We start from the raw sequence: 19,134 nt of genomic DNA, 5'->3' as shown, positions 1-19,134 counted from the left end.
GCGCATCCTCAAGGAAAAGCTGGGGGATGATCGGCAGAAAGTGGAGCGTGTAAGGATGAATTTCCAGGGGAATATTCTTCTGGAACTGTCCTGCAAGAGCCACGACGAGACGCTTGAGATGTGGCGGAAAGTGTCCGAAGCACTGGAGGGCAAAGCGAAAGCCCGACCACGGACCCCCACAACTCGCCTCACCTGCACGAACATTCCACCAAGCTGCACCAACGAGGAAATTGCAACGGACCTAAGCACAGCCCTGGGAGTTACGATCTACGCGGACCAGATCAGTACCGTTAAATCCAATTACGGAACGCTGGTCGCATTTTTCGGATGCCCAGAGGTGGCAGTAACGGACGACGTGCTACTAAAACAGCATGTTGTCGGATTCAGCCAGTGCTGCCGGTTCAAGAAGGTTGAGGTGAAGCGCCAATGCTATCGGTGCTACGAGTTTGGCCACATTGCCACTCACTGCCGTGGGAAGGATCGGTCAAGCAAGTGTCATCGATGTGCGGAGACTAAGCACTCAGGACCGTGCACCAAGGAACGGAAATGCCTCGTCTGCAAGGGCCCGGAAGCAATCGGGCACTCGTTCGGACAGCGCAACTGCCGCCAAGTAGGAGAAGGGGTAAAAAACCGGCCTCGTCATGATTAATGTCCTTCAACAGAACCTTAATCACAGCCAGCTGGCCCAGGACATGCTGATGCAGACTGCTCGGAACGAAGGCTGCGACATAGTGTTGATCGCCGATCCATATCGGATTCCGGAGAACAACGGTAACTGGGTCGCGGATCCGACGGGCAGAGTTGCAGCAGTATCGACAGGAAGATACCCTATCCAACGCATAATCGAGAATCGGCGGGATTACTTCGTCGTGGTCGAAATGCGTGGTATCGTTTTCTGCTCCGTGTATCTACCTCCTGTGGGGTCCGATTTGTCAGTGGAGGATTATCGACGCAAATGGACCGAAATTGCGTCGGTGATTCCGCGGAATCGGGACACCGTGATCGGCGGGGACGTCAACGCCTGGTCAGGAGCGTGGGGGATGGAACGCAGACACAACGATGGAGAACGAGTTCATAGGGGAGCAGTGGTGATGGATGCTATGGCATCACTTGAGCTAGTCTTGTTGAACCGGGGCAACCGGCCAACCTGGAGCAACAACAGTGGCCGTAGTTCCATTATCGACGTTTCCTTCTGCAGCTCGTCTCTTCTGGGGGAAAATAACTGGCGAGTCTGCGACGAAAATCCAAGTGACCACAATACCATCAAGTTTGCGGTCGGGAGGACGACGACGCAGCGTAACCTGGGACACAGTGCACAGCAGGCTTCGGAGAGCAGATGGGCAACCCGGTATTTCAACAAGGACTTGTTCGTTGAAATTTTGGGGTCACTGGACATCTACAACCGCACCCTCTTGGCGGACGAGTTGACGCAGGCAATGTCAACTGCCTGCGACGCGACGATGCCGAGATTGCCAGCAGCACGGGGAGGACGACGATCGGTGTACTGGTGGAATAACGAGATTTCCCAGTTACGTCGCACTTACATCGGGATGCGGAGAAGACTCAGGCGAGCCCGAACGGAAGAGCAGCGACAGGATCGCCGTCCGGCGTACACAGCAGCGAGAGCAGCACTGGAGCAAGCGGTCAAGCGGAGCAAGAAGGAGCAGGGCGATCAACTTCCGGAACAGCTGGGGCCCCACGGATTCGGGCCAGGCTACAAAATCCGGAGGCAGATGTGGCAAGGAGCCCGAGTACCGATGGAACGGGATCCAGCCAAGCTGCAGCACATCGTCGGCGAACTTTTTCCGATGCAACCGCCCATGGAATGGCCCACGGCAACAGGATTGACGGACGAGGACACGGCACGGGATGCCGTTACCGAGGACGAGCTGGTGAGCATTGCAAAATCGCTCAATCCCCAGCGTGCCCCAGGAGACGACAACATTCCGAACGTGGCCTTGATTGCGGCGATGACGGCGTTTCCACGCGTCTTCATGAGAACGTTCCAGCATTACATCGATTCCGGCCACTTCCCCGTCGAATGGAAGAGGCAACGGCTAGTGCTGTTCTCGAAGGCCGGGAAACCACCCGGAGAATCATCGTCGTACCGGCCAATCTGCCTGCTGAGTGTTCTGGGAAAAGTATTGGAGCGACTCATACAGCGCAGACTTACGGAGCATCTGGATGCAACGGGCGGTCTCGCTGATGCCCAATACGGATTCAGGAAAGGACGCTCAACCATGGATGCCATCAACAGGGTGATTGCCAACGGAAGGGTTGCGCTCGACAAGAAGCGCAGGGGCGATCGACTGTGTGCGATGGTGACAATCGACGTGAAGAACGCCTTCAACACGGCCAACTGGACAGCGATCGGAGCAGCTCTGCAGCGAAGGAACACGCCACCGTACCTCCAGGCGTTGCTGCGGAACTACTTCACGAATCGCACGCTCCACTACGAAACGGATGAAGGAATGGTCTCGTTACCAGTATCGGCAGGTGTCCCGCAGGGTTCGGTCCTAGGGCCAACACTGTGGAATGTTATGTACGATGACCTTCTTCGTTTGGAGCTGTTCGGAAAGCGTGCGGACATTATAGGGTTTGCTGATGATGTGGCGTTCACCCTTATAGGGAGGGACCCGCAGGAAATCAGCAACCTTGCTACGAGGAATCTGGAGACGATCGAGCGTTGGATGGATGGAGTGGGATTGAAGCTGGCCCATCAAAAGACCGGCTACATGATCTTCTGCACTCATCACAACCCGCAGGTAGGTCAACTACGTGCGGGGGGACACACGATCGTATCCACTGAATCGCTCAAGTACCTGGGGGTCGAGCTCTGCCGCAAACAGCACCACGGTCGGCATTTGGAGAAGGTTTGCAGCAAGGCATCACGTATCACGAATGTCTTGACCGCTCTGATGCCGAATAAGTGTGGCCCAAAAAGCAGCAGAAGGAGACCCTTGGTTAACGTTGGGAATAGCATTGTCCGTTACGCGGCACCATCGTGGGGACGGACGCTTCTTCAGAAGGACGTTCACCGGACCACGGTTCAGAGGACGCACCGCACAGGAGTTCTTCGAGTGGCCAGTGCCTTCCAAACGGTCTCCTACGATGCCGCTTGCGTGGTCGCAAGCACTATCCCGTTAGTCCTTCTCCTAGAGGAGGACATCCGCTGCCACGACGAAAAGGTAGCGAGGGGAAGTCCAGGACCAGACATACGAAAGCGGCAAAGGGAAGAGACCATGGGACGCTGGCAACAACAATGGACAGCCGGAGCGGGGCAGCCGAGATCGCCGGGGATGAAGACGAGGAGAATTATCCCGGACATTATGTCCTGGGTAAATCGTAAGCACGGAGAAATTGATTTCTATCTCTCTCAACTCTTTACAGGGCATGGGTTTCTCCGGAGCTACTTCGTCGAAAAAGGCATCCTCGACGGCTCGCCAAACTGCCCGGTGTGTGAACACCAAGTGGAAGATGTCGACCACGTAATGTTCCACTGTCCACGGTTTGCTCGAACCCAACACGAGATGCAGCAGCAGAGCCACACCCGCTTGACGATAGAAAATCTTGCAGCGGAAATGTGTGCCAACAGCAACACATGGGAAGCAGTCCGGACCGCCGCAAGGACCATCTTCAGAAACCTCCAAGTGAGATGGAATGAGGAAAGTCCACCTACGGCCAGACGGAGACGACAACAACGCCGGCGGAACACGGAACAAACGGGACAGCAACAGCTACCGCCGTAACCGCACCAAAGGATGACGACAACGGAAGCAGCAGCAGCAGCAACGAGTAACCAGAGCAGCAGCAGGAGCTAGACCCCACCGGAAGTAGCGGCTACGGACGGGCGGAATTAAGCAGCAGCAGCGGAAGGAAGGCACGAAGCAGCAGCAGCAGCTGAGACAACTAGGACGGATGACGCAGTAGCAGCATTGGAAAGCAGCAGCGCGTCAACAGGATGGGTGCATCGCACAAACGTTCCTGCATGGAGTACTACGCACATCAAGCGCATCGGCAGGGTTCGGATCAGGTCGAGGAGTGGTTTAGTTAGGGTCCCATCGGCTGCCGGGTCCGCTTCTCGGGCCCAGCGTCACGATGAATCCCACATAACCCATCTCGGAGGGATTGGTTTGTAGCCGCAAGCCGCCCTTCGAGGTGGGTACCTTTTGAAGGTTCCCTCCCCGTAAAAAAAAAAAAAAAAAAAAAAAAAAAAAAAAAAGGGACGCACGGACGCAAAACAAAAACATCAAAGCACAACAGAAAAAGCACCCCTCCGAAACGCACCGTCGCTCAACGGTCGGTTTGCCGGTGGGTATGTGTGCGTTTACGTTTCATGAAGTTACGGGGGTGTTGTCTTTTGCCATACCATGATCGCAGGGTAGGAGAAATGGCCGAAAAGTGGTAGCTTTTGTCGCATAGCGTTTCTTCTCCCGACGGTTTGCCCGGGGAGGGAGTGTAGGTATGGGATCGGATTTTACGCCAAAAGGGCAAAACTTTTGTGGAGTCGAGCTTTTTGTTAGCTAAATAATTTATTGCACCACCACTGAATAATGGTTTGGCGATAGGTTTGTTTATGCACCGCGCTCAGCTGGTTGATATACAAGTTGAGATTTTCTTTTTTTGGGGCAAATATGCCAACAACGGCACAACTGACTCTGTATGCTGTGCTATTCTATTCTAGCGCGGTGCAACCACATTAGGAGTTAGAGAGCATAATTTATTATAACAGATAAAGTAAACTTTGGCTTCATACAGTAAATGTAGTCGTGAAAGGATTTGTAAATGGTTTCCATTGCAACGAAGCAAAAAAAACCCAATTGAGTTTCATTACGGCGAAAATTTCAGAACGTTTCTTTAAAGCTCAAATTAATAATTTAAAGGCATGGAATAATTTTAATTGTTTAATATTCCAAATTTCTCTTTAACCACATAAGGAACTTCTTCAGGAACATTATATAGGAGTCGTCATTGCATAGCTTCATGGTGAATGCCGTAAAGCATAAAGATCTTGACGTCTAACTAGTGATGGGTAAATTATAAATTTGCCCCCGCTGGAGTTGGAGTCGGAATAACTCCGGCAAAAGAGAGCGGGGCTGGATCGACTCCTAAGCGAAATTTATCTCCATTTTCAATCCTTTGACGGACTCAAACGGACTCATTTGAACCCATTCGGACTCATCCGGGCTCGATCGAACTCGGAAGCGACCAGACTCGCCGGAGTCAATTTTGATATTTCGTCGGAGCCGGAATTCCGCTCCTGATTACACATCACTACGTCTAACGATTTTATTCACCGTCCAGCTATCATCACTCTGAAGTGACACTTCATCAGAAGTAGATTGGAATTCATATAACACTAAAATCTGTCCGTTTTTTTAAAAACATACCTCAAATAGTTTAATCGTTTGAAGAACAAAGTATTTCCCCGTATGCTGTTGGATCATTAGTTAATTCAAGTGATTGTTTCAAAGCATTCGAGCAAATAATTATATAATGCTATTTAAAGGTAATTAATCTTCAAACACTACCCCCAATTCCCCCTTTGGTACGATACCACCATTGTGTGGAATAAAATAATTTTCAAAGCAAATGTATACAACACGCTTTTAAATTCAAATATTGAATTGGTACCACAATCAGAGCGCATAATTCCAACCCGGCATAAGTGGATGAGAATTCTCCAATCTCCACTATCGAATTCCACCATCCTTTAGGCTGCAGCAGGCTTCGAGCTAAAACAAACATCAATGCACCACCAGCACAAAAGCAAACAGAGCAAATGGTTGATGCAGGATCATCATTTCTATGCTGTGGAATGTGCGATTTACCATTTATTGCCGTATCGACTCAAATTCAAACTCATCCATCCATATCCCGCAATAATCTGTAATGCAGTTCCCATTTTTGGTGGAATTATGACGGCCGAAGGTAATGGCTTATGGTCGTTAATCGGGCCACAGCACCCAGAAACGTGCGAAACCGCGTCCATCATCGATTGCAATTAGTGTTACGTATCGATACACTTCTAAATTAGATAATTTCATATCAAAGCTCATTTTCCACTGATAGCATCAACTGGAACCGGGACCCAGTCTGTAACGTGCTGTAACGTCGGCTAATTTTGGTTGTATAAATTTCAAAATCACTTCCCTTCGAGCAGCACGAGAATGTATCCTTTTTTGCTTCTTTCGACTGTGCCTTAACGTGCCGGAAGTGACAAACGATCCCAAAGCTTTTCCTTTTTTTAGCACACTGCATCCTAGCTAAAGTCGGTTTGAGCTTTCTCGCTCTAGCAGCTCGTGGTTCGTTTTAATTGTACTAAAGCGTACAATATTTATGACGCCTCGCACTAGAGCTCTAGCAGCTTTTTTCTTCACCATCGATGAAGATGAGAGAAAAAAAACAACACACAAGGCGAATCTCCTTCGTAAGCGTGTCGAGTGTCGGCTGTCCGAAACGGAGGAAACGAAAGCAACAAGGAAGGAGGCATGATTTTCCACCCGGGAACCATGCTAATTTAATCAAAGACAACGAGTTATCTTCTGAAAAGGATGTCGTCCTACGCCTTCTATTTTTACCCCATTCCTATCGGACAGTTGTCGTTCTTTATCACTCTCGTGGGTTTTTTTCCTCCTCCTCCTCCACCCGGTGTGCGGTCGTTTTACTCCGATCAATCTACATTGCTCGTGCTCGTGGGGTTGTGCCTGCTGCTACTTCTTCCCCCGGGGGGTGCGCGGGTAAGTCTTCTCACAAACGGGACCATAATTTTCATCTTCTTCGCGCCTCAACTCCTTTCGGTCGCGATTGCGAAGATTTATTCAACTCGTTTCCATAACTTACGCGCCATACATCATCATGCGTAAGCTTGCTTCACCGTACCGCTGCACGAAATAAATTCTAACCCCTCGCTCCGCCATCCATCGTCTTCCATCGTAACGGTGCGGCATCACCGAACCGAAGGACGACCAAGAAAAAAAAGAAAAGACAGACGAAAAGGTTGGCAGCTTGCGGACATCTTTACGATAACCACGCGTGCGGCATTTTGCTTTCGCGTTCAAATTTTCCGACCATTTCACGCCTCGAACACTTACCGGGTGCGGAATGAAAATAGCAAACGTGGAGAATTGGTCGGTGATACACCATTGTGAATGCCATTTCATCCACACACACACAAAAAAACCTTTTCCATTGCCACTTTTTTGGGGGTCGGCACGGGTAAATCGCCTTGTCGAAAAGTTTTGTTGCCTTACAGTACGTTCCAAAATAGGATCTTCCCGTAAAGAAGGGAGGATATACACCATTTCCATTACGAGTGAAACCCAAACCTCCCTACCCGCCCCAAGTCCATTGCAGATGCCGCCACCGTGTGAAGGTTCAAGTGGAAGAAATAATGCGCACACCACAATCATATAGAGATAGTACTGCGTAGCTTAGAAGAAGATGAAAAAAGAGGGAAACACCAGAGTCAAAGCGACGCAATGCAATAAAACTTTTACAATGTGGTTTTCTTAATTGGGTGAGGAGTACGTACAAGCTCCATGGTTCGTTCATTCCGTAAGCGCAATGTGTGTACGTGTGCAACGTTCCGGGAACAAACACTCCGTTTCGTGTGAAACCAAGCAATAAACTGTCTTATCCTATAGTACATACACACACACACTCACAGACGTTTACATTTCGTCCATCCAAAAACGAGTCAAGCGGTCCAAGGGTTTTGCTCAATCTTCCTTCAGCTATAGCGGAAGGCTTTCTATACGAATCAGGCCGTTTTATATGTGTTTTTTGTGTTTAGTTTGCTGGCACACAATCACACTGATACTTTCACACTTTTAGGGCACCGGGCCATCGTTTGCACAAACAACCCTTCCAACCCTTCGGCTTTACATCACAAACCTCCAACCTAGTGATCGATGGAGGCGCATGGTTGTTCACGATGCTGCAGGACGCTTGTTAAAAATAAACCATCGTTACGGCCCACAATGAAGGCAGGCACGAAGAAACAGAAGAAGAAGAAGAATAAAAGAAAAAGAAACACTCTTTTACACAGGCCCAGTCAGTCTGGCAGTTATAAAAGATGAGCCATATAATAATGTTATACGTGCAGTCGGTACAATACCGAAACTGGTTTTACCCTTACAGAAACGAAACAAAAAAAAAGGACACCAGCATGCTTTCAGGACCTGCAGGACGCAAATCCGCCTGTCTCACCGCCAATGCTGGACTCTCAGCATCCCAAAAAAAAAATGCTGGAGTTTGAATATGGGGTTCCACACCATCGTTCGTGCTCGTGCCCATCGCTTACAATCGTGTTTGAAAATATTGTACCATAAATTCCAACCGCTGTTTTCCCTACCACCGGAACGGAAAGCTACCATCATTGCAGGCAGTACCCCGGATAGTGTGTCGAGAAATGGAAAGACAGTTTTAAAAGCACCAACAACAACAACAAAAACTTTCCCCATTCCTTTCGTGTGTTTCGTATGCGTGGGTGTTCCAGCAAACGAAAGAAAAAAAAGCACACACACACAAGGAAAACAATAAAAACGATATTAAAAATCTTGCTCCGAAGCGTAATAACAAAAGGACGATGCGAGATAATCGAACAAAACAGGACACGAAAGCAAAATACCAGCATCGCAAAGCAATCACGCATCAAAAAAACGCGTCCCGGTGGAAGGAAGTCGAGATTGTACGGAACGGAAACGAGCACTTCGGCTCGTCAACATCCGACTTTTTGGTTGGCCAGCAGCCTTCTTCTTGTAGCACACACACACACACGCACGATGCTCAACGTCGACGACGGTGACGAGCGCGTTCCGGACGGACACATAAATCACGGGACTTTTAGTTCTTTAATTTATCTGTCCACTCTGTTGCCGAGTGTTGCGAGTCAGCGGGCCCAAAACGCAAAGTGCACGCTGTACGGTGGGATGGATCGCGTGCCACAAAGCTGGTACGATACGCCAATGCTAAGGCGGGAAAATTGAAATAGGTTCACGTAACAATCGTTACCGCGGGGAGGGTTTGTTTCCTCATCAGCACGCTTTCGTTTGGAGGATGATTTTTCGAGGCCAGCTTTTTTCGCCGCAGCCAACCAACAAACCAGCACGTTCTCCGGTGCGGAAGGCAATGAATATTTCCTTCCCCCCATGCCACTATCTTTTCATCAACAATCACCACTACACACCACCAGCATCGTCATCAGTATCATCATCATCATCAACTCCGCCATCATGCCAGCTGGTACCGCTTGGTACGTAGTCCGTTGGAAGGTGAATTCAGAGCTTTTTTGGGGAGCAGAGGAGGGGTTTTTTTATTAACATTGACGTGAGACAAATAAATTTATTATTACTTTTTCACGCTTACATACCATGATGCAACAGAGCGCATGATTCGCCACTGACTTACATTACGTTGTATTACATCCCATGCTTAAAGCCTGTTGAGCTAGCTTTCTAAGGTTGTTATGGTAAGGTATGGTGTAAATGGTAATGTCAGAAAATGTAATATTGATACTTTAATATTTATTGAAGAATTTGAAGTCTAATGTCTAAATTTAAGTCTCAGATTATATTTAATCGATCCTCCAAGGTAACCAGTTCTTAAATGATGCTGTATTTTTGTAAAAATTTGGAGCTCTTGTAACTTGTTAATACTCTGGACATACATAGAGGATATACGGACTTCTACTTCTGCTGCTCTCTATGCGACATATTGGTGGATGATAGAGAAATCCAACTTCCTGAGCTTTCTGATGACTTGGGCTTTACTGCAAAGTAAGCCTTATGTCCTGAAGATAGAGTCATTTATTCCATACAACATGTTACTATATTTCAGGTATAGCAACTTGTCTAGGACTTGATGATATTGGAGGCATTTGAAGATCTATAAATCTCTCCAGCGACAATTAAAGTCTGCCAGTTTCTTCGCCTATTGATTCCTGACTATTACCCGAAAGAAGAATAACCTAAACGGTTGAATCCTTGGTAATTGAAGGTTCTTTGGAGTGATCGTCGAATTGCGTATCTTGTAAACTTGTGTTGGATTAATTCTATTCTCCACTCAGTCTAACTTGTCTGTTTTAAATATTAATCCTAGTATCCTGATAGCACGTCTAATGATATCTTGAAGATGTTCCGTATAATTTAGTTTTGTCCAAGGTCCTTGACTTCACCGACCCTTATTCCAAATTTCTGTTCCAGCCATCTTCTAGCTTTAAGTTACGAAAAACCAAATCTTCAAAATTAGCTCACTAAGTACTAAAAAGGCCATACATATCGATTCGCGTGAAATTAAAACCACAAATCATACTTCATCAATCATGCACAGCATAATCGACAAACTTGGTAATTCAATTTTCTTATACCTTCCCAGTGCAGCCACATTTAAGCTTGTGTTGCATATTTCATTACACTTCTTTAAGGTTTTGGAAGGTTACTGCTTTCCACTGATAGATAGTTGGATCATTAAAGACTCATTAAAGTTGCAGGTCGCAACCCTCTACCCATATCATGGTGTGTCGTCAAAGTTTACAATCTCGCACATTCAATCTCTCTCTCTCGTTCACTCTCCTGGGTTTCTTTCGTCTCATAACTGACGGCCCCGAAACTATTACGTGCGATCTCGAAACCACCGTGGCAGCATAGCGTTGGGTCACTTTGCTATGTGTGATTAATTACCGCAACAATTTGCACCCTGCACGACGAATAGTCGTCCACGTGACCCCCCGTGAGGGGGTGAATTTGCCAACTACCGTGTCCCACGAAGAATGTCCAGAACTCGCGCGACCAAATGATTGATGCACGGGTGTGTGTGAAGGATTCTTTTTTCTCTACCCGCTCGCAACCGAACTTTAGTTCTGCATTAGCAGCTGACCATCATGGAAGGAAATAAAAGTGCTAAGCAAAACAACAACAAAATCATCTATTAACAAAAAAAACATATAATGAGCTGGTGTGAGTACCCGGAAATCATCATTTAAGATACACCACAAGGACAGATAGTACGCCCAAGGGGGCTAAAATAAAATGCGAAAGGATGTGCTGGTGTGCTGGTCCACCAGACCAGATGCCAGGAAAAGTGCGATCCGACACAGTCTCTCGGTGACAATGCGTAACAGCGCAACGGTCGATGTTGTTGGTTGGGTTGGGTCGCAAGCATTCCGTCCCTTTTGTCATCGATCTGGCTCGGTCATTTGCAGACGTTGAGCAGAATGCTTTGAGCGCGTAATTTGTACACCCTGTTGCGAACTCTTTCCCATAGTGAGATATTCATTGGGCCCAACCAACAGAAGAAACCACTCATTCGCAATCCAATGCTAATGGGCTACTTTCACTCACACTTTGTCATGGTTCCAATTCGCTTGCTCCCTTAACAATTCTTATTCGTTTTCGTCGTGCTTTTTTTCTTGTTTGAACCGGTCATGAAATTGATGAATGATGTTCACCAAAACCAGGGAGAGGAGACAAACCGTTCGCAAAAAAAACCCGTCCCCATTAGCGTTGCACATGTGCAGCTGATGGAAAAGCACGAAAGCACTAAGAAAAGAAGCAAACAAAAAAACATCATTTGATGAGCTTAAGCTAATTGAATCAAATGGTTCCAACATTTTCTGGTCTATCTCTTTAAATGGGGAGCAAAAGCATCTCCAAATTGATTAGTTTCATGATGTGCGCCTGGAATGTGATGAACATCTAAACCGAAAGCACATGGTGATTGGGGAGAAGATGAAAAAAAATGTTATCACCAAACACCCGGCCATACCACCAAATGTGCGCCCCCAAAATCCATAAACCGACTGTAACTGTGTTCAAAACTGCTTGCTCAACTACACTTAACTGAATTGACGGGTGTAATAATGTAACTTGCTTCCATCAAAAATTCTCTCTCACATCTCCTTTCCCCCAAACTGCTCCCGTCCCGTAACTGGATTCACGTCAAACAACACCTACTCCACCCTAAGCATCGTTCGAGCAATGTCAAGGGTTATTATGTGGGCACTTGAAAATATTATTATTTAACATAATGCGCCTCATTGCCATACAGACACACACAGCGTGCAAAGCGTCGTGTTTCGCAAAATCCCCTCACCCAACATTCCGCATCTTCGCAAAGCAACCAAGTAATTGATCCGGTTAATAAACACAGCAGTGAATGAAGCTTTGCCTAGATATAAATGTATCTTAAAATGGTTCACTTGTGCCGAACAGTAGCAAAGAAATAAGAGAAAGATAGAAAAAGAGAGAGAGAGAAAGAAATACGCATACACACAGAAACAAAAAATACTCAACATTCCTAACATTTCTTCCAGGACGGGATGATCGCCGAACCGTATACCGGGTACACCGGTATCGGCATCCTGTGGCAATGTGCGCGCAACTTTTTCAATTAAAATTTTCCACCTCTCTTGGCTGGCAAACGGAGTGCGCGAAATTGAACATTTTATTTTTATCCCTGCCTACAACCCCCCCCCCCCCCCCTTTTTGGGTGAACTCCATCTTGCCTTTGGGGCAGGTAACAATCCGCTAGGTACCAAGTACCAAGGAAGTAACTCATCAGCATAAAACCAATTGACGGGCTACCGGGCGTATGTGTGCGTGAGAAAAACCCACATGGCTCATGGAAAACTCTGGGCTGGGGGTTGAAGTTGTTTCGGTGAGTTTAAAAATACTCCTACCCGGAACCCAGTGACTTCACCTACCCTCTGGTAGTTGAATTTCCACGTTTTTTCCACTTAGCAGCGAAGTGAATTAAAAGCATGTGAGTGTGTGGTTTTGAATTGAGGAAAAAGTTTCAGCGTAATTTAGAATGAAATAATAAGGGAAAAAGTAAACATTACATACTAACTTACTTTACATTTACATACTTTACATTTTTGCATATGTTTTCTCATTGTGGTAAACATTTTTTTTTTTTTTCAATTTTTTTTGGCCAATTTTCTCCATCAGTTTCTACCAACTATCTTCACTCAATGCGTCACACTTTATTCTTCTGCAGTGGAAGACGGTGGTTCCAACATGTGTTTCCAAAAAAGGCAAAAAGACCATTCAGCTTTAGCTCAAACGCTTAGCCTCCCTCTTGTGTGTGTGTGCGTTCTCTATCACAACCATTCCAAGACGACCGCGAAGGTTGATGGTAAAAGTACTGACGACTTTTCCATTGCCCTTGGATTATTGAATATTCGCTTTATCTCTCTGCCCTCTCTGCCACGGCAACTGGAGGGATTTTGATCCGTACGACTTGCCAACGAGTCCCGTATCTGTTAGCTTACGGTTTGAAACGAACCAACATTTTCTAACCGCAGTTTCTGTGTGTATGGCCGTGTGTTTGTACACAGTGAAAACCACACACACACACACACGCTTCGGTTCTCATCCTTGAACTCCGGTGTTGTACTACTTGCAGTTTGCTTTCGCTGCGGTTGTCCTCAACCGTTAAAGTCACTGCCGGCCGCTTGATGTCTTGAACTCCGTGTTTGGGGGGCGACGAAGAAAAAAGAAAAGAACCTCCAAGGAGGTGTTTTCTCTTCGCGTACCGTAAGCAAAAGCTTTTGAATAAAACATTACCACGCAGACGGAAAGCGAGCGGGTTTTTTTTTTGCTTCTAATTTTTCTCGCTTTCCATGCTTCGCCATATCTTCCCGTGGCTTTTCTTCTAAATCCACATCTCAAGTTGAGATATATGTACGTTGCGAAGCTGGCGAATGGAATGGAAGTTTTTTTCTTCTTGTAATTCGTGCCGAAAACCGAACGCAATAAACACTACTCCGTGGATACAAACGTCCACTTGGCCCGCTAAAGCATGTTTACTGCAACGAACGAACTACTGCTAAGAACTCGGCTGCAAAATACTTCCATGTCATGGAGTCAGTTTGATGGCGGTTTCTCTAATTGCTATTCTAACAACGTTTGAAGCTTTATCTCAAACTAGAGATAAAGCTTATTAGCGTTTTTTTTTCTCTATACAAAGCATTATTTATGAAATAATTAAAAGCTTCTAGAGTTGTGCTTAAAAAGCATAATTCTGTTTTCCATCCATTACTTACGTTCATTCGCTGAAGCAATGGCATCTACCAAATAATACGTCTCGCGTCTCGTATATAATGTGTTGGTATGTAATTAAATCGATTACACCCTGATCGCGTTCCTTGCGTGGTCCTTTAGACGACGGATAACAGACAGCTTCAAAAAAGGTTGTCCTTTTCGGTTGTGTTTCTTTCTCCTCCTTTCGCCCTTTATGCTTAACTGAGGTCAATGATATCGAGATAAAATCAATTACGAGTGGCTCCTTTTTCTTGCGCTTCTGACATAGTAGACACACGGCGGCCATCACACACAAACACACACATCCCTAAAATACACACTTGGCAGCCATTGTTCTTAAGATGGTGCAAACACTCGGCAACACTGTTGTTGGCACAAATTCTGGCACAAAGCCCGCACCACAACTACCCAGAGCACACGGAGGCACACTTCAAACGGTCAGGTTGTTTGACATTAATGATGCGATGATGATACTTCATTATTCTTATTATCCTTTCCTATCAAAATAATGGTCCCTCTCTCTCTGTGTGTGTCCTGTCTATCGGGCGTACCAGAATCGAATCATCGGCCCGCGTAAATTGTGATCGAGAAAAATCGTTCTACTGTTTCGCGTTAACCTTGTGGTTGCTTTCTCGCACCCGCACACAAACAGCCAACAATGTGTTTTATTTTTTCCTTCCTTTGAGGACACCGAAGGCGTACAGTGCAAGCAGCAAAACCAATAGCAAACAATGAACCTCACCGAAAAGGTTGGCCTCATAAGTTTTAGCTCGTCGCTAGTACCGACCTGGATGACCACAGGGCCGTACGTAATCGAACAACGAAGAACGTGTCGAAAGCATTGCATTTTACTGCTTGTGTGGCTAGCGCAGCGTGAATGTGTGCGGTTGAGTGTTTGTTTGCAGGGTGGAAAAAGACTTAAGTTTACGCTTCTTCGATGCTTCTTTGTTTTTTTTTGTTTCTGTTTTCTTTTTTCTCCCACATTTTTTTGTTTTGCCCACTAGCGTATCCTTTTAGCTTTAAGAAGTTATGCTTTTTGTGTATCTTTTTTTTCTTCTCTTAGCTTGGTTGAACAAAACAACAGCACCAAGAAGTTTGGAAGCGATCAAGCGTGTCCGCTCTTTTGCACCGGGGTGGCAAACGAAAGCAGCAAAGTGGTGATGTGAAACCGTAACAATCTTTAAACGTGTTTGAAAATGTGTTCCATTTCTCTTATCGGTTTTCTGCCACCAAAGCAAACACATCAACATTGGCACACAAACACACACAACGAAAATGTTCGTTCCGAGACACGATCTTCAGCTTGTGACTCCTGGTGAAGGACACAACAAAAAGATTTTCACCGTCAACAGTTTCTCGTAACCGAGTGGCGATATGATCCGTTTGAAACAGCAAACACCACTGCAGGTGTGAGGGAGATGGGTGACTTGAAACCACCGGGAAAGTGGGACAGGAAAGGAAGCTTTGAGAGAAGAGGAGGCAAGAAAGCAAACGCTAGAGAGCATATAAAGCATAATCCGTTTCATTTACACACCCACACAGTGGTACGGATAAAGATTTACCAATGAAGCAACATAATAATAGAAAAAAGACTATAGTTTGACACTGAAATAGCCTACCCGGAGGCGTACTTGGGCCCGAGCAATGATGCGAAAAAAAGGATCTAGCAGGGACGAAACAGACAGCTTCCCACCGGCATTTGAACGGAATTGTCTTAGCTAACAGATTTCACCATCTTACCAACCCCTCCCCCCCCCGACACTTCTCCCCCTTTTTTTGGTCAATCCCCTACAAATCCACACATTTGCAGCAGTATGATAATACATTTTGCCAAGCTTCTTTCGCTTAGATATTTCTTCTCGCACGCGCGCTATGAAACGGAACGTCCATCAGCTTATGGTCTGTCTTGACTGACGCGTCCGTATTTCATTTCTGGACACTTCGAACTTGCTTCGGAATCGGTTGTTTTACATATTTTACGCACCACCACACATACTCACACAAAGCACAAAATGCACTGGAAGGAGAGCTTCGAAAATGAACGGGGAGAAAAATAAAAACCTTCGCCCTTGTCTTGAGAAGCACTGATTTTCGTTTGTTTGTTTTTTTTGTTTTGTTTCAAACCTTCACTGCCCGAGTCCGTGAATGCGTGCAAAAGTTTTGTTCGCACAGGAATAAAGAGCTACGGCTTTTTGGAAGGGAAAGTTTACCACACGCAGCCTCCGCGATGGCGGAGAGACAAACCAGGACTAGCTGGCGACACTGGCTGTGCACCGTTGATGCTCAAGCTTTCCCCGGTTTGGCTTTAGAGAAAAAAAGCACTAACACACACAGCCGGCTGGACGCAATTCTTCACACATCACCATCTCCATGGTGTTTTTTCTATGGTTTACTGGATGAATTAAGAGAGAGAGAGAGAGAGAAGAGAGAAGAGATTCATCGATGGTTTTGCGATGTTTTGCGATGTTTTTTTTGGTATTGTTTGGGAAACGCGACAAAGAAACGAAAGCCGTTTCGGTGGATGGTCGTAAACGGTTATTTTTTATCTGTTACCAATAGTGAGTTAGGAATAAAGAGAAAATGGTTAGATAATCTTTAAAGACAAGTGAAATTTTATTTTTTTGCTTTTAAACTCACGGGGAAATAATTTAATAGACTTTGTTGTGTAATTATATAAAAAAAAAACATTTAAATATTTATTCAAAAAATAATTTAAAAACAGAAATTTTATTAACGCTTCTCTATCTATATCCGCGGTAGATGCGATTAAATGCTCGTATCTTTTGAAGCTCATGCGCATCGCATCCAATTTAGACCCGTTTTGCATCGTGCTGTACAATAACAATTTTCCCCGTTTTTCTTCTCATACAGTTTTCATTGCCATTATCTCTCGAACATTCTCACACATTTTTGTGCGTGAAATGAAGAGAAAAATTTTCTCCTCCAGGGTAGCGTTGGAAAATCTCCCGCATTAAGCAACTCTCCCTCAACATATACAGTCACATTTTCACGCACAGACTGTGATGCGTGTTTGAAAGTGTGTGTTTGTGCGCTTGTACGAAGATTCTTCTGCACTGACAGTTGAACCGGATCAGACGGCAGATGAATATGCGAAACGATTACATATGGCTAGCGAAGTGGCAGTGACAACAACAGTAACGAAACAAAAAAAAAGGAATACAAAACCCCATCGCGTACGTGAAACGCTTAACCCTAAACAAACGGAAGATGTCGCGTATCCCGTACCATACCCTGAGTGTGGCTCAAGCACCGTGGTTCAATGATTCAAACGGATGTGTCTGCCGGAAAGACAGGATTTTGAAATTTTGAAACACACCATATTGTGTGTGTGTGGGGCGGAAGGGGGGATATCGTTGGGTGGGAAGCATAAGCAATGACAATCTGCCGCGAGCTCATACGGTGGTGTACGGTCCAGATCCTGCTAGGAAACAGACGTCCAGGTACTGGAAGGTGATGGGACGTAATTCCAGGATCTGTCTGTACTGTTGCACGTCGAATCGGGTGCACAGATTGCCCGAAGGCTCATTCCAGGCTTTTTTTTTGTTCTCCTCTTTTGCCTCCGTGTCCGATAACAGAAACCATCAAACACGTATGGACCAACAGCCGACAGGCGAGGATGATAGCACTATGTAAGATGGCACGATACTTAGAAACGATACCTGGAACAGTGGTCCGGATGAAAGGCAAAATGCAGAGAACTGAAATAACCACAAAACGGTAACACCGGTTAGTGTAGAAAACGAGAAACAACAGCAACAACAAAAAAAGGTGCTGTCCAAGAATTGACGAAGCCAAAGGCTATGCAACTTGCAAACGTTGGTTTAAGCCGCATCGGTCGCTTCTAAGCTTAAAATATAAATCCCTTATCATGGACAATGCCTTTAGCTGTATGATGCTTCCTGTGCTAGAGAAAGAATCAGTATAATACGTTACACTTTCACTGTATAATTTATGCGCTTTGTTTCCCGTTTTTTTGTTGTCGGATATGGTTTTGTGATTGTTTTTAAACCATTTATGTTTATCCGGTTGCAACTGTGCAACCGGGCGCCTCCATCGATGAACAACCGGGCGTCTCCATCGATAAACAACCGGGCGTCTCCATCGATTAAGGAAGGGAACAAAATCTCCGATTAATATTATTACACATTTGTTGCACAATTAATATATTAAAACAAATTAATTTGCTTTGTGAATTTTCATTTTGTTATGCATTAATATGTACACCAAAAATAATATTTTCAGTTCATGATATTCTATGATATTCTGATTTCATAACTCATCATTGTACCGTAAAAAAAATTTTTAATAATTATTTTTTATACTTTAAAACATTTTAATTTACGATACTGAATAAAGATTACTAACAGGAAAATAAAAGGTTTATACTAAAGAAAATATTTGCGACCAAAGCAAAAGCTCAAACTATTTTTTTCTCGACTGGCTTCTCCGCGTGTGTTATAAACATTTTTGCCACAACAATCTTCCAATAGGTAGATAATCCTTGTTCTCGTAAAAAAACAAAACAGAACTCTCTCTCTTACCTTCTACACCATTGGACGGTCACAAAAGGCACACCAAAAATAATGAAATTTTGCACTGTTTTGCGTACTTTATGTCGCGCTTTAATTTAATATGATTGTAAGCACTTCCCATAAAAACGCACCATGCAGCACTAACGGACATGTACATCACACTATAGGCGTTTATGGTGTTTTCCTTCAAATAAACAAAAAACCAAACTGGAAAATAAAAACACACGAACCAACCCTTCTGCATGCACAACACACCTTTCTTCAAACGGAGCGTTACAAACCAAGCACCAAGTTTTCCGGTTTTAATATACGGCCAACAAACACAAACACCTCTTCATGAAATGCTTCCTGCTTCCGTACTGCAGTGGGTATAGAAAACAAAACAGTTTAAAAATTTGCAACAAAACAGAGGATCACAACTACAACCGAGCGAAATGCCAGAAGAAAATCGAAGCTACCGGATGCCTGCAGCATCCCGTACTTCATCCAGGTTTTCCGCTAGCTGGCAGGGGGATGTTTGGAGCAGAAATAACTCA

The 19,134-nt window shown here is 45.3% G+C and overlaps 1 protein-coding gene across 5 annotated transcripts in view; it reads right to left on the bottom strand.

Annotated features, from left to right (window-relative positions):
- The window catches only part of LOC125771438 (cyclic nucleotide-gated cation channel alpha-3), a 101,942-nt gene extending 85,310 nt beyond the window's left edge, over positions 1-16,632 (bottom strand). For 3 of the 5 annotated variants that reach the window (XM_049442061.1, XM_049442066.1, XM_049442063.1), the window contains exon 1: positions 16,046-16,632. The gene's annotated coding sequence lies outside the window, so the exon portion shown is untranslated. The remainder of the gene's footprint in view (positions 1-16,045) is intronic. The other 2 variants (XM_049442062.1, XM_049442065.1) reach the window with 2 other exon arrangements.
- Positions 16,633-19,134: the final 2,502 nt, after the last annotated feature.

This window comes from Anopheles funestus, chromosome 3RL, assembly GCF_943734845.2.
Source record: "Anopheles funestus chromosome 3RL, idAnoFuneDA-416_04, whole genome shotgun sequence".
Classification (NCBI taxonomy): domain Eukaryota; kingdom Metazoa; phylum Arthropoda; class Insecta; order Diptera; family Culicidae; genus Anopheles; species Anopheles funestus.
The sequence above is the reverse complement of the archived record's forward strand: the minus strand, read 5'-3'. Positions and strand labels throughout refer to the sequence as shown.